Below are 11,863 nucleotides of genomic sequence, written 5' to 3'. Positions count from 1 at the left end.
CCCACCAAAACCATGCCCACAAGCACCACGTTCATGTTCTTGGCCATTATTTTGGTTAGCATCGCACTGTTCCATGGTAGTATTAATGTATTGGGCTATGAGTTGTGCCAACTCTTTCGGGGTAATAGGTAGTCCAGAACCCAGTCTCGCTTTTGGCAGCATTTCGTCGTTTCTATTATTACAACATAATATCAACATAAGACGATAACCAAAAAATAATTCAATCACTAATTGGTAGTGGACCAAACATTGCGCATGTATAATATCCACATATTAATGAGAACAATTCTTAAACCAAAAAGGGACTCATTCGATATTTATATCAGAAATTTACAAAGCTTGTTTTTAGCACTAAGACAAATCAAAATTCGGCGTGTCTACATCAACACCCTCAACAAGACTATATGAAATTTCCTCCTAAATATCTGAAAATTTGGCAGGCAAGCCATAAATAGGGTTCATCAAATGAGATATACAAAACAAACAACGGAAACAACCGACAACTAACGCTTCATACCCAGGGAGTCCAAGATCTTCCTAAAAAGCTCTTCTAGCTCATCATAACAGTCCATCTGTCCCTCTAAGTCTCTCATCTTGCCCTTCATCGTCTTCATGCCTCCACGTAACGTGGCGAACTGACGATCACAGTGAGAGCGATTGACCCAAACCCCTTTCTGCCTCTTCAAAGTGGACGATGTCTCAACTCTCGAAGTCGATGCGATCTCTGTAATGGGTCGAGTCTTCTTCCTACGATGAGTGTAGACTAAAAGAGGTGTAACAAAACATGTGACTCGAGTAACGGAATAGATGATTCTGTAACGACGGGCGAAGGAATCTCAAGTGTAGGCTCGACAATATCAATGAGCAGGTCTACTAATGGCTCCATAGACCGAGACGTGACATATCATAACCGTACAAAGTAAGTGTGTGATTAATATGAATAGTAACACATAAGGCCCAAATAAACAGAAAATCACGTATGCACATAAACACATAAGGGTTTTCATACATTATACAATTTTTCTATGTTTATTTAAAATTCTTGGCTTCGAGAATTTTGGACTTATATTACAAAATTCTCCGGTTGAAGTCTAGTGTTTTCCTCCAAAAACATCTAGTTCGCTAAGAACCAATGGCTCCGATACCAACTTCTGTTACACCCCAAAAATGTCGTAGCGGAATATAAAACATAGTGGTGACGGAAGCTGGTGCCCATTTCTATCTTGATGTTTGATGCATTGTAGTGTTGGACATATTAACTTAATTTAAAACATAAGTTTTTAAGAATGACATCCCATAATATGACACAACCATGACATAGTTAAATTGTCTTTGATCCTTATGGATCTAATTACATTTGTCCCAGAAAGTTTTAAAATTAGTCCAACATATTTAAGTAACAAAACATGCATCAACAACCACAAGATACGCCATAATTCCCGAAGCCGAACTCAAGTACCTGTAGAACACGTTAAAATCAAGTGTCAACACAAAGGAAGGTGAGTTCACATATTCACTTAGAAACAATTTTATTCCGAGGAAAACTTTCTGTTTAGGTGTTTATTTGAAAAACATCCATATAATTTTGAAAGTTTGTTTTATTTCCTTAATAAAATCCATGGGCCTTCCATCACAGTTTCATGAACCCGACAATATTGTTACTACCCATGTTTTGTATATTAAATTATTGCGTCAATTTTCAGACTCGTATGTTAGCTAGACGATACGAACTATATATTAACCATGCAGGGATAATCAATGCTAGACAATAAACAGAATCAAAATTCGTCGCTTGACTTGACCCGGGGCAACCGGTCACGAAGGGGTTGTCAACCAGATACATCTACCAACAATTCCTCGCGTACATTACTTAAATGATTAAACGACATCGTGGGCGCAGGGTCCATTTTGAGACCAATATGATGTCTGCTTCACGTACAATATATATATCCTACTAATATGAAAAATTTAATACAGGAAGTTGTACGAATCCCCTGAATCCCCTTCCCTTGAGACTAGGCCAGCATTCGTCCCAACTTTACGGTCTGTTTCGCCTCAGAAACACCGTAGCATCCCAATTTCCTCCAAACATTCATTCATCAAAAACGTTTTACCTCAAAACGTATGACTTATCAAACTCCATATGTTTTCAACGAAAATATATATTTTATATTAAAAGGTATGTTTTAATCCAAAAACATTATTAAACCCTTTTATTGGCGTGTTCTACCCCCAAATATATACAAAGCAGTAAAAAGAGGGGTTTAGTGACACTCACCTTTGGGTGCGTATTTTAAATAGCGCAATCCCAGAGATTGATTTCTACATGTCCTATTATATATATATATATATAGGAACGATTTTAAATCAGTACATATAACACAAAATCCTAAGTTTCTCCGTTTCTTAGAATTATTACATAACTTTGAGATTTTCTCGAAAATTTATCATTTTTGATTATGTTGGCATGTTAATATATATATATATATATATATATATATATATATATTTATATATATGGGTAAATTACACTTTTCGTCCTTTATGTTTGTATGAGATTGCAACGGATAGCCTTTAACTTCAATAATTACAGTCATAGTCCTTTATTTGTAAAACCTGTTACACTCCACGTCCTTTAGTACTAACCAGGTTAAAAATTTTAGTTAAGGTTATTTACTTAAGGGTATTTTGGTCAATTCAGGTTTTTATTTAAATATTTAATAAAGTAAACCAAAAACAAGAACACACCAATCTTCTATCATCTTCATAAACAAGAACATTATCATCTTCATAAACAAGAACATCAAGAACACCGATGAATAAGAACATTTATCATCTTCATAAACAAGAACATTTACTTGCAATAATATCTCAAAATATATGTACTTCCAGATCTAGATCTAGATCTGGGGATTTCATCTTCAACAAATCAAAAAAACACATCTTCAAAGTAATAAACTCTACAAACACATCTTCAAAGTAATAAACTCTACAAAAGCAAGAAAAATCCAATTTAAGATTCTTTTCTTATAAAACACAAAAAAAAAAGCCAAGTTCTAAACTTGGGTAAAACACTTTTCCATAACTAGAACGAATTTCAAATCTACAAAATTCCAAGAGTAAGAACGGATTTCAGATCTATGTTTCACAAATCAAAAACAAATCTTCAAAAACAAAACCCCACTGTCGCCCTAACACCGCCGTCTCCGGTGGCTCCAGCCACCGTTAATCCAACTGATAATGAACATATCTTCCTTCACCTCCATCTACGGTGGCTCCGGCCACCAGTAATCCAACGATTACCTGTTATTCCACCTTCCAATTTCAATTTAGAGCAATAAAAGCTTTCCATTTTCAACCCATTTTGATGCAAAAAAAAACCCACTTCTCAAAGATAATTTATTTTGGGTGTTCATCTTTTTTATGAAATAGTGGGTTATATGGAAAATAAGCTTGGTGGATTGAGTGCTGATTGTAGAGAGAGAGAGTTTTTCTAGATCTGTAAAGTTGAAGAAGAGGATTTTGTAAAGAGAGAGAGAGACTTTTTAGATCTGAATGGAGTGTTTGAAGATGAACATGATAATAATTATAATAACAATAAACATTTAAATAAAACATGAATTGACCAAAATACCCTTAAGTGAATAAACTTAACTAAAAATTTTAACATGGTTAGTACTAAAGGACGTAGAGTGTAACGGGTTTTGCAAATAAAGGACCGTGACTGTAATTTTTAAAGTTAAAGGCTATCCGTTGCAATCACGTACAAACATAAAGGACGAAAAGTGTAATTTACCCTATATATATAGGCTAATTATAAGGAGAAAACCCACTCCAGTTGACTAAACCCTGAAAACCCACATGTGTGGCTACAACTCAGCCACATCACATATGCATAAAGATGAAGAAAGGGGTATTTACGTCAATTTACCCATAGCCTGAAAATGTAACAGGTACCTTTATGAGAATGCTGAGAACTTTTTTACATATTCTCTCTATAGAATTTAAAATGGCTACACTTATAAAAAAACTTCTCTACCTCATTCCAGATCTAAGATCTGAAACAAAACTCTCATTTCCAAGTTCTAACTCTCTACTCCATCTCTCTACCAACAACATCGCCTCCTCCTTCCACCACCACCATCACCGCCGTAACCTACTTCCACCACCACCACCACCGCCGTAAACTCTCATCCCCACAGCCGGATCCGGATCCAGGTCGGAAATAATCAGAATTAAACATCACTCTTCCTCTATCTTTCCACCATCTCCCATCTCTCTCTCTTCGGGAACCAGATCTGCAATGGTGGTTGCAGATTTGGTGGAAGGTTAGGGTTTGTTCGAAATAAAATTTTGGGGTTTTCATGTACAAAAGAGGATAACTCAAATTGACGGTTGAAGGTTGATGAAGGATGGTGGCAGGTGGGGTTGATGGCGGATATTGATGGCAGTCGTTATTGTTGAAGGAAGGTGGCAGGTGGGTTGATGTTGGCGGTTGTTGATGAAGGATGGTCGCAGGTGGGTGGTGATCGTTGAAGGTTGATGAAGGATGGTGGCAAGTGGTGGTCCGGTGGTAGTGGTGGTTGTTGGGAGCTACGATGGTGGAGGGTCGCTGAAAACATGAATAATCAAAGCCAAAGCCAATTTCAGGTGCTCGATTTGATTTTGAAGCCTTTTTTTTAAGCTTATTTAATTCAGGTGCTCGATTTGATTCATTTTTTAGGCTGCATTTTTAGTCTGCATTTTTGTTGTTTTTATGGATCTGCAATTTTTTTTTTCAAGAAGATAAAGGTTTTTAAGTTCTTATTTTATGGATCTGCAAATCCGATGTTGAAGATGATGTTTTTTGTTCGAACCAGGCAAAGATCCAGTAAAATTACACATCCTTTTTTATGTTTTTTGAGGATGCTGAAGGGTTTTGTTCGAATTTTTTGTTCAAGAAGGTGAATATGTATGTTTTTAAGCTTTTTTTGCAAATCTGCAATTTTTTTACTCTGCATTTTTGTTGTTTTTTGTGGATCTATAACTTTTTTTTATTTTTTGTTCAAGAAGATGAAGGTTTTTAAGTTCTTGTTTTCTATACATATTGCTTTTTATTATTGATTTTATCATTTTTTTGTGTAAAATTTGTTTCAGATTTTCTGAACAAATCGAAACAATTTGATTTAAGTTCTTGTTTATTGAATTAAATTGAAGTTACTTTTCTTGTTTATTGTTATTAATTGTAGTTTTCTCTTGATACAAATAATAAAGATAGAGTAAATTTTGTTAGATGAAACAAATGTGTTAGTTTACAAAAGTCAAAGGGATTCGTGTGAGTGTAACAATTGGTTCATAATAATGTAATATTTTTATGTAACAGAAAGTAACCTGGTCTTTGGTTATGTTACACATTTTTTGTGTAACATCTTTATGTAACCCAACATAGATGGGTTTAGTAGTGTAACAATTCTAATATGTTTTGTTACTTACATATTTAAAAATTCTAAAAAAAACATAAATAGTTACATTTTATCGTGTTACATAAATAATGCATGTTACTGAAAATAAAGTGTGTTGTGTTTCTGGCATAAATTGATAATTAAAAAAATGCATATTACATTTTTTCGTGTTACATAAATAATGCACGTTACTGAAAATAAAGTGTGTTGTACACTTTTTTAGACTGTTGTTTTTATTATTGATTACATCATTTTTTGTGTAAAATTTGTTTTAGATCTTGTTCAAGAAGGTGAATAAGTATGTTTTTTTCAGCTTTGTTTGGAAATCTACACTTTGAAGATGATGTTTCAGATGTTGAAGATGATTCAAAAGATGTTTGATGTTGAACATAGTTACAAAATGTAACAATCAAAGAAAAAATGCCTGTTACATTTTTTTTGGGTTAGAAATGTAACAATCAATCAAAGCAAAAATGCCTGAGATTTATGTAGACTTTTGCTGTGTTGAATCGGAGAATTTTATATGTTATGGATTTTTTGGTTTTGTTTTTACCATGTTACATTTATTTTTGCCTCGGATTTTTGTACATTTTTGCTGTATCCGTGTTACATTTTTTTTTTCACTGAGATTTTTGTACATTTTTGCTCTATGTGTGACAGTACTTTACTGCACTTTCTTTGTTCCAATATTACCCTTTATTACATTAAATACATTAAAAAATTGTGACAAAGTACACAAAAGCAATTGATGGGGCAAAAGTTAATCCTAGCCATCCATCAACTTTGATCAATGGTGATTAATGGGTTTTCAGGGTTTAGTCAACTGGAGTGGTTTTCAATTTATCCTTGCCATATATATATATATATATATATATATATATGAGTCCATATATATATTTTTATGATTTTGCGACTTGAACGATTCTATTGGTGACCAATATTGTGTAAATCCGTTAACTCTCCCGTTTATATGTAATATATCTACAATTTGCGCGTCGTAATATATATACATAATCGTTGACATAATTTAACACCAAAACACGCGAAATCTTGCTAACTTATCTAATTTGTCATTTTAAAGCAAATATACATAAAACATCTCATAGGTATCAAATTTCATGCTCGACAAACCAGTTACACATTTAACGCGATTTTTACCGTTTCTACCGCACAAAACGCACAAATATACATGCATAAGCTAGATTTCTAATATCATGTTAAAAACTTAACATATTTTCACATTCTCATGTTTAAATCACATAACACATTTTAACACATAAGGTTCACCCAAAATTTTACCTATATTAGCGTATATTGAAAAATATGTATTTTAGCGATTCGGTAACGGTTTCGGGCGTCGGAAGTCACGTATGACCAACCAAACACCAAGTAAACTTAAAATTAGTTAAAATAATTATTTTTAAACTAAAAAAATCAGTTTATTTACAAATCTATATCAGTTTTACAAAAATCACTCGAAAAGCCGATTTTTGACCGTTTTAACGCATAGTTTTGCGTGAAACGTTACTATAATCATCCCAACTTGAAACAAATTGATATTTTAACACAATAAATGTTATTTACTGATTAAAATAGTGGTTATAATCAGATTAGTGCAGTTTTTGTGTATGTCACATATATCATGCGATTTCACGTATTTTACAACTTTTAATGCACCAAGTACAACATGCAAAGCTAGAAAACATTATGACAAAGTTATGTGTCACTAAACACTTTAAAATAACTTTATTTTAGTGTTTATAATCTGTTCAAAACTGATTTTTACTAAATCATACTCAAATCACCTTTTTAAGATCACATATCATCATGCATGCTCGTGTACAAGTATCTAAAGCACATATATCATATTATCATCATTTCATATGAAATTATATGCATCAAACCTGAAGTTAACTCATGCGAATCTAAGACATGTTCATCATCTAATCATCTAGACATAATTTCATACAACAAACTCAATTTCATATATATACACACATACACATATACGATTATGTATACATACATACATACATATATATATATATATTCATTTTTATTTTACATAAAAACCCATTTCTTATTAGTTTTCAAGTTTGTGAATTATTCAAGAACTTTGAGAAACTTCTATCATCATCAACATCATCAAGAGTCAAGAATATGATTTTTAAAGTAAATTTCATACCTACAAGATTTTGATGGGTTTCTTGACAAAGTGTGATGATATGGAGCTTGATTCTTGCTTGAAACACCTCCAAACCACCTATGGATCTTCACACTAGCTTGAAACTTGCTTGGAAAGACTTGGATCTTCAAGAATGGGGCTTTGAATTTCGAAAATGAAGAAGGAAAAGGGCTGTTTTCAGCCGTGAATTAGAGGGAGAGAGAGAAGGATTTTGATTGTGATTCTTGTTTCTTGAACTTGTGAATGATTTGGTATATGTTGGAAGTATTAATCATCTTCCTTTTTCCAAGAAGGACAACTGTTGAACATGCAAGAGGAGGTGGAAGATTAGGCTGCCATATAATCGCCACATGGTCCCTCTCTCTCTACATATTCGATTATATACATATATATATATATATGTAAATGTTGAGTAAATACTAGTATTTAACCGGTTACCGAGTATTTTATCTAGTGTTTTAATCCCGTTTTGTGCGTTTTAAATTATTTTTAACACTCTATAAAAATAAACTCACCAAAATATTATTGAACAATATTTTGTTTACCAGGACTGGCGACGTTGCCGGTATTTGGCAGTTTGCGCGTTGTGCTGCGCGGTACGCGCTTAAAATCGCAAAAATAGGGATATAAGAGTTTTTATTTATTTTTATTATTCTATTATAATAAACTTATCAAATTATTACTAAAATGATTATTAGTTTCCTTGACAGGCTGTGTTGACATTATTTTGTCGGTATACGCACTGCATCGCGCGGTACGCGCTTAAACTCGAAAAATAGAGTTTCTTAGCGTTTTAAATTATTTTTCCTCACGGATATGATTAAAATAAATATTCTAATCATAACAGACTATTTTTAGGATTTTAACACTGATCGGATGGTCACCGATGTTCGTTTCGCATTTTAACTGTTACGCGATAAGCGTTTATCTTATCGTTGCCAACATAATTTTTACCAGGGTTTAAATTTATCACCTCGTTAAATTTCACATATAAATATCATAATCAGTCAGATACAACCCTGTTACCTATTCACAACATGTGTTATAATTGTACGGTACGACCTGAAAAGCCGGGTGTCACATCCAACGCTTCGCTAAAGGATTGGTTTCCTCATCTGTTTAATTTGGAGCAGGATAAAAAATTGTAAGGTGAAGGAGAGGTTTTGTCACACCCAGATATTTCCACATAATCCGTTGGGCCCGGTGGGGAGTATCGTGATGTAGTTGATATCATCATAGTCAATTAAACACAGTTATAGCACAGTGGAAGGCTTGGAAGGTAAATTACTATTACAACCCAAATGTTCAAAGTACGAATAAAAGAATATATAGACGGTTGTAAAAAGGATACACAGGCGGATCTTTAAATAAAATAAAAAACGGAGTTCAATAGACTTTAAGGCATCTAAGGACTTGCAAGATCCTCTTCTTAAACGCCAAGTAGCTCCAGCCTATTACGTGAGGTACCTGTCACTTAGTCTTTTGAAAATACATTAGTTTACACTGGTAAATACAATTAACTGACTCTTTTGAAAACATTTATGAAAATTGGTTTTAGTGCTCAAAGCATGAAAAGTTCTTTTATAACTTGGGACAATTACATTTATAATCTTGTATACAGAATTACATGTTTGTCATACATTTGGGCCCGATTTAGAAACCGGGTCATGATTAACTGACACACCACTTATAAAACCCACAAAGGAGTTATCCCCAACGTGTGGCTAATTTATATTTTAGCATTTGCATTTGTTGGGTGTATGCCTCCACCCCGTGCATAGGTCGTGGCCATTAGTAACTTAAATGAGCCGAGGATATCCAGGACACGGTCATTAATCCGTAAAGTTTATGTTATCAAACAATACGGATTAAAACGGGTTATGCGAATTTATTAATCATGATCCGACCAAATGATCCCATACCCGACCAAGCGGTAATAATTTACCGTATCCCAAGCCCGTATAAGGGAAAATAAGTTAAAAGTATTTACCTGAGTTTTAAATGCAAGAATTTCCTACTCAGCCGTATAATTACTAAGACTTTGTGAAGGTATCTTCTACTGGGGCTCCTTAGTCTGGAATGAAGGTAATATTAACCTATTAGAATACTAACGGGTCTTATTTAAGTCGAGGACTTAGACCGGATAGTTTAAAGGATGCTTTAGACCCAAAAAGTATGGAGACTTGTATAATATGGGTAACTAAATACATTCTGGATTTTGAGGTTCAAATGATAAGGTTAAACCCGTTTCGGTTAATTTATGCAAACTAGTTACATAAATCGAACCGAACGCGTATAAGCATAAACGGGTAACCGGATGAGTCATATACAAGTTCCATATGTTATTATGCTTAAAATATGTTGTGACATCAGTAGGATATCAACATGTATGCCCATAAAGGTTTTAAACTGAATTAAGCCTCATAAGGGCACTTTGGTCATTTTAAGGTTTATAAAAGGGGTTTGTATGTAAACTGAAGTTCTGGTGATAATCCTTTGTGAAAATATTTTATTTATGTTATTATATCAGTAAGATATCATACATATGTGTGGTTTATGTTTTATGGACAAACTATGCACCGTATGTGCATTTTGGTCATTTCACACATAATTTTAGGGACTTATTTGAGATTCTAAGTTCATGACTTTTACCTACTGTAAAAATAATTAAAATAACTTATAAAGTCAGTAGGTAATAAGTCTTGGGTGCCAAGTATGGTTTAAAACCATACTATGCACTTATTTAGCGTAAAAGTCGATAAATGACGATAATTTCGAAGTTTGAGTTATTGTTGGACCGTTCCGATGACCTTAAACGTCAGTAGAAGTAGTTCATCTCAGTTTACAAAGGCGGAAACAGAGTAAACCAAGTCAAAAACAGCTTTTCCTTTCAATTCTTCTTTCTATTACTGATTGTGAGTCTTTACAATGATTCTGATACAAATCCGGCAGCACCTCGACTCACAAACACACACTTCGTTACTACTGACCATTTGAACTGAACGACTATTTATAGACAACCACCCTTCCGTTTGAAAGGTGTTCAAACGATCAGACTTGTTCAAATGGTCAGGGTTCAAACGACCGGACATGCATCAAACGGCCAGGTGAACTTCAAACGGCCAAGGCATGTTCAAACGGCCAGACATCCTAAAACCTATACAAACCCTATTTTAATCATGTTTGAACACTTGTTTAACCTATCTAGACACAAGACTTAATAAGACGTAGTCAACAGACATTTCGTGCATCAACAGACTCCCCCTTGGATGTTGACGTAGTCTTTAGCTCCTGAGTCTTTAGTCTTGGTCTTTTCTTCAACTTTGTCTCTTCATTGTAACAACTCAATCTTCACAGGTTCAAAATCTTTTCCGAGCTCCATCTTCAGAGTTCCCTTTTGCTGTTGATCCAGACTCCCCCTTTCATAGACTCCCCCTCTCAGTATGCTGGGATCTGAGGTTTCTGGTTCAAGCTTTGACAATTTGCTTCCGTGGGAATGATGAAGACTCCAAACCTGTTACTCAACCAATAACATTAGACTTTATCTTTTCAATAATAAACCACAAATACAATCAGCTCTAGAAATCCACTCAAGTATTCAAGTTCAAGTTAATGACCCTGATTACTTGATTTATCTACCAAGTTCAATTTAATGACCCTGGTTGATCTTTTGACGAATCAAACTGATTTAGTAAAATCATTTTCAACTTTTTCTAAAAATAACAAGTATCAATTTAATGAACTTGTTTTTGTCTTTGAAACAATTCAACTTCCAACAATGTCAGCTCTCCTCGTCCTGTGCTCTGATACCACTTGTAGGACCGTTCCGATGACCTTAAACGTCAGTAGAAGTAGTTCATCTCAGTTTACAAAGGCGGAAACAGAGTAAACCAAGTCAAAAACAGTTTTCCTTTCAATTCTTCTTTCTATTACTGATTGTGAGTCTTTACAATGATTCTGATACAAATCCGGCAGCACCTCGACTCACAAACACACACATTCGTTACTACTGACCGTTTGAACTGAACGAATATTTATAGAAAACCACCCTTCTGTTTGAAAGGTGTTCAAACGATCAGACTTGTTCAAACGGTCAGGGTTCAAACGACCGGACATGCATCAAACGGCCAGGTGAACTTCAAACGGCCAAGGCATGTTCAAACGGCCAGACATCTTAAAACCTATACAAACCCTATTTTAATCATGTTTGAACACTTGTTTAACCTATCTAGACACA

General features: G+C 34.1%; 1 long non-coding RNA gene across 1 annotated transcript; it reads left to right on the top strand.

Annotated features, from left to right (window-relative positions):
* The first annotated feature begins 4,075 nt into the window (after positions 1-4,075).
* LOC118485949 lies at positions 4,076-5,985 on the top strand. Its single transcript, XR_004877687.1, has 2 exons — positions 4,076-4,650; positions 5,717-5,985. It is a non-coding gene; the product is annotated as an uncharacterized LOC118485949 (long non-coding RNA).
* The last annotated feature ends 5,878 nt before the right edge of the window (positions 5,986-11,863 follow it).

This window comes from Helianthus annuus, chromosome 13 (genome assembly GCF_002127325.2).
Source record: "Helianthus annuus cultivar XRQ/B chromosome 13, HanXRQr2.0-SUNRISE, whole genome shotgun sequence".
NCBI lineage: Eukaryota > Viridiplantae > Streptophyta > Magnoliopsida > Asterales > Asteraceae > Helianthus > Helianthus annuus.
This window is presented reverse-complemented; position numbering and strand designations above follow the sequence as displayed.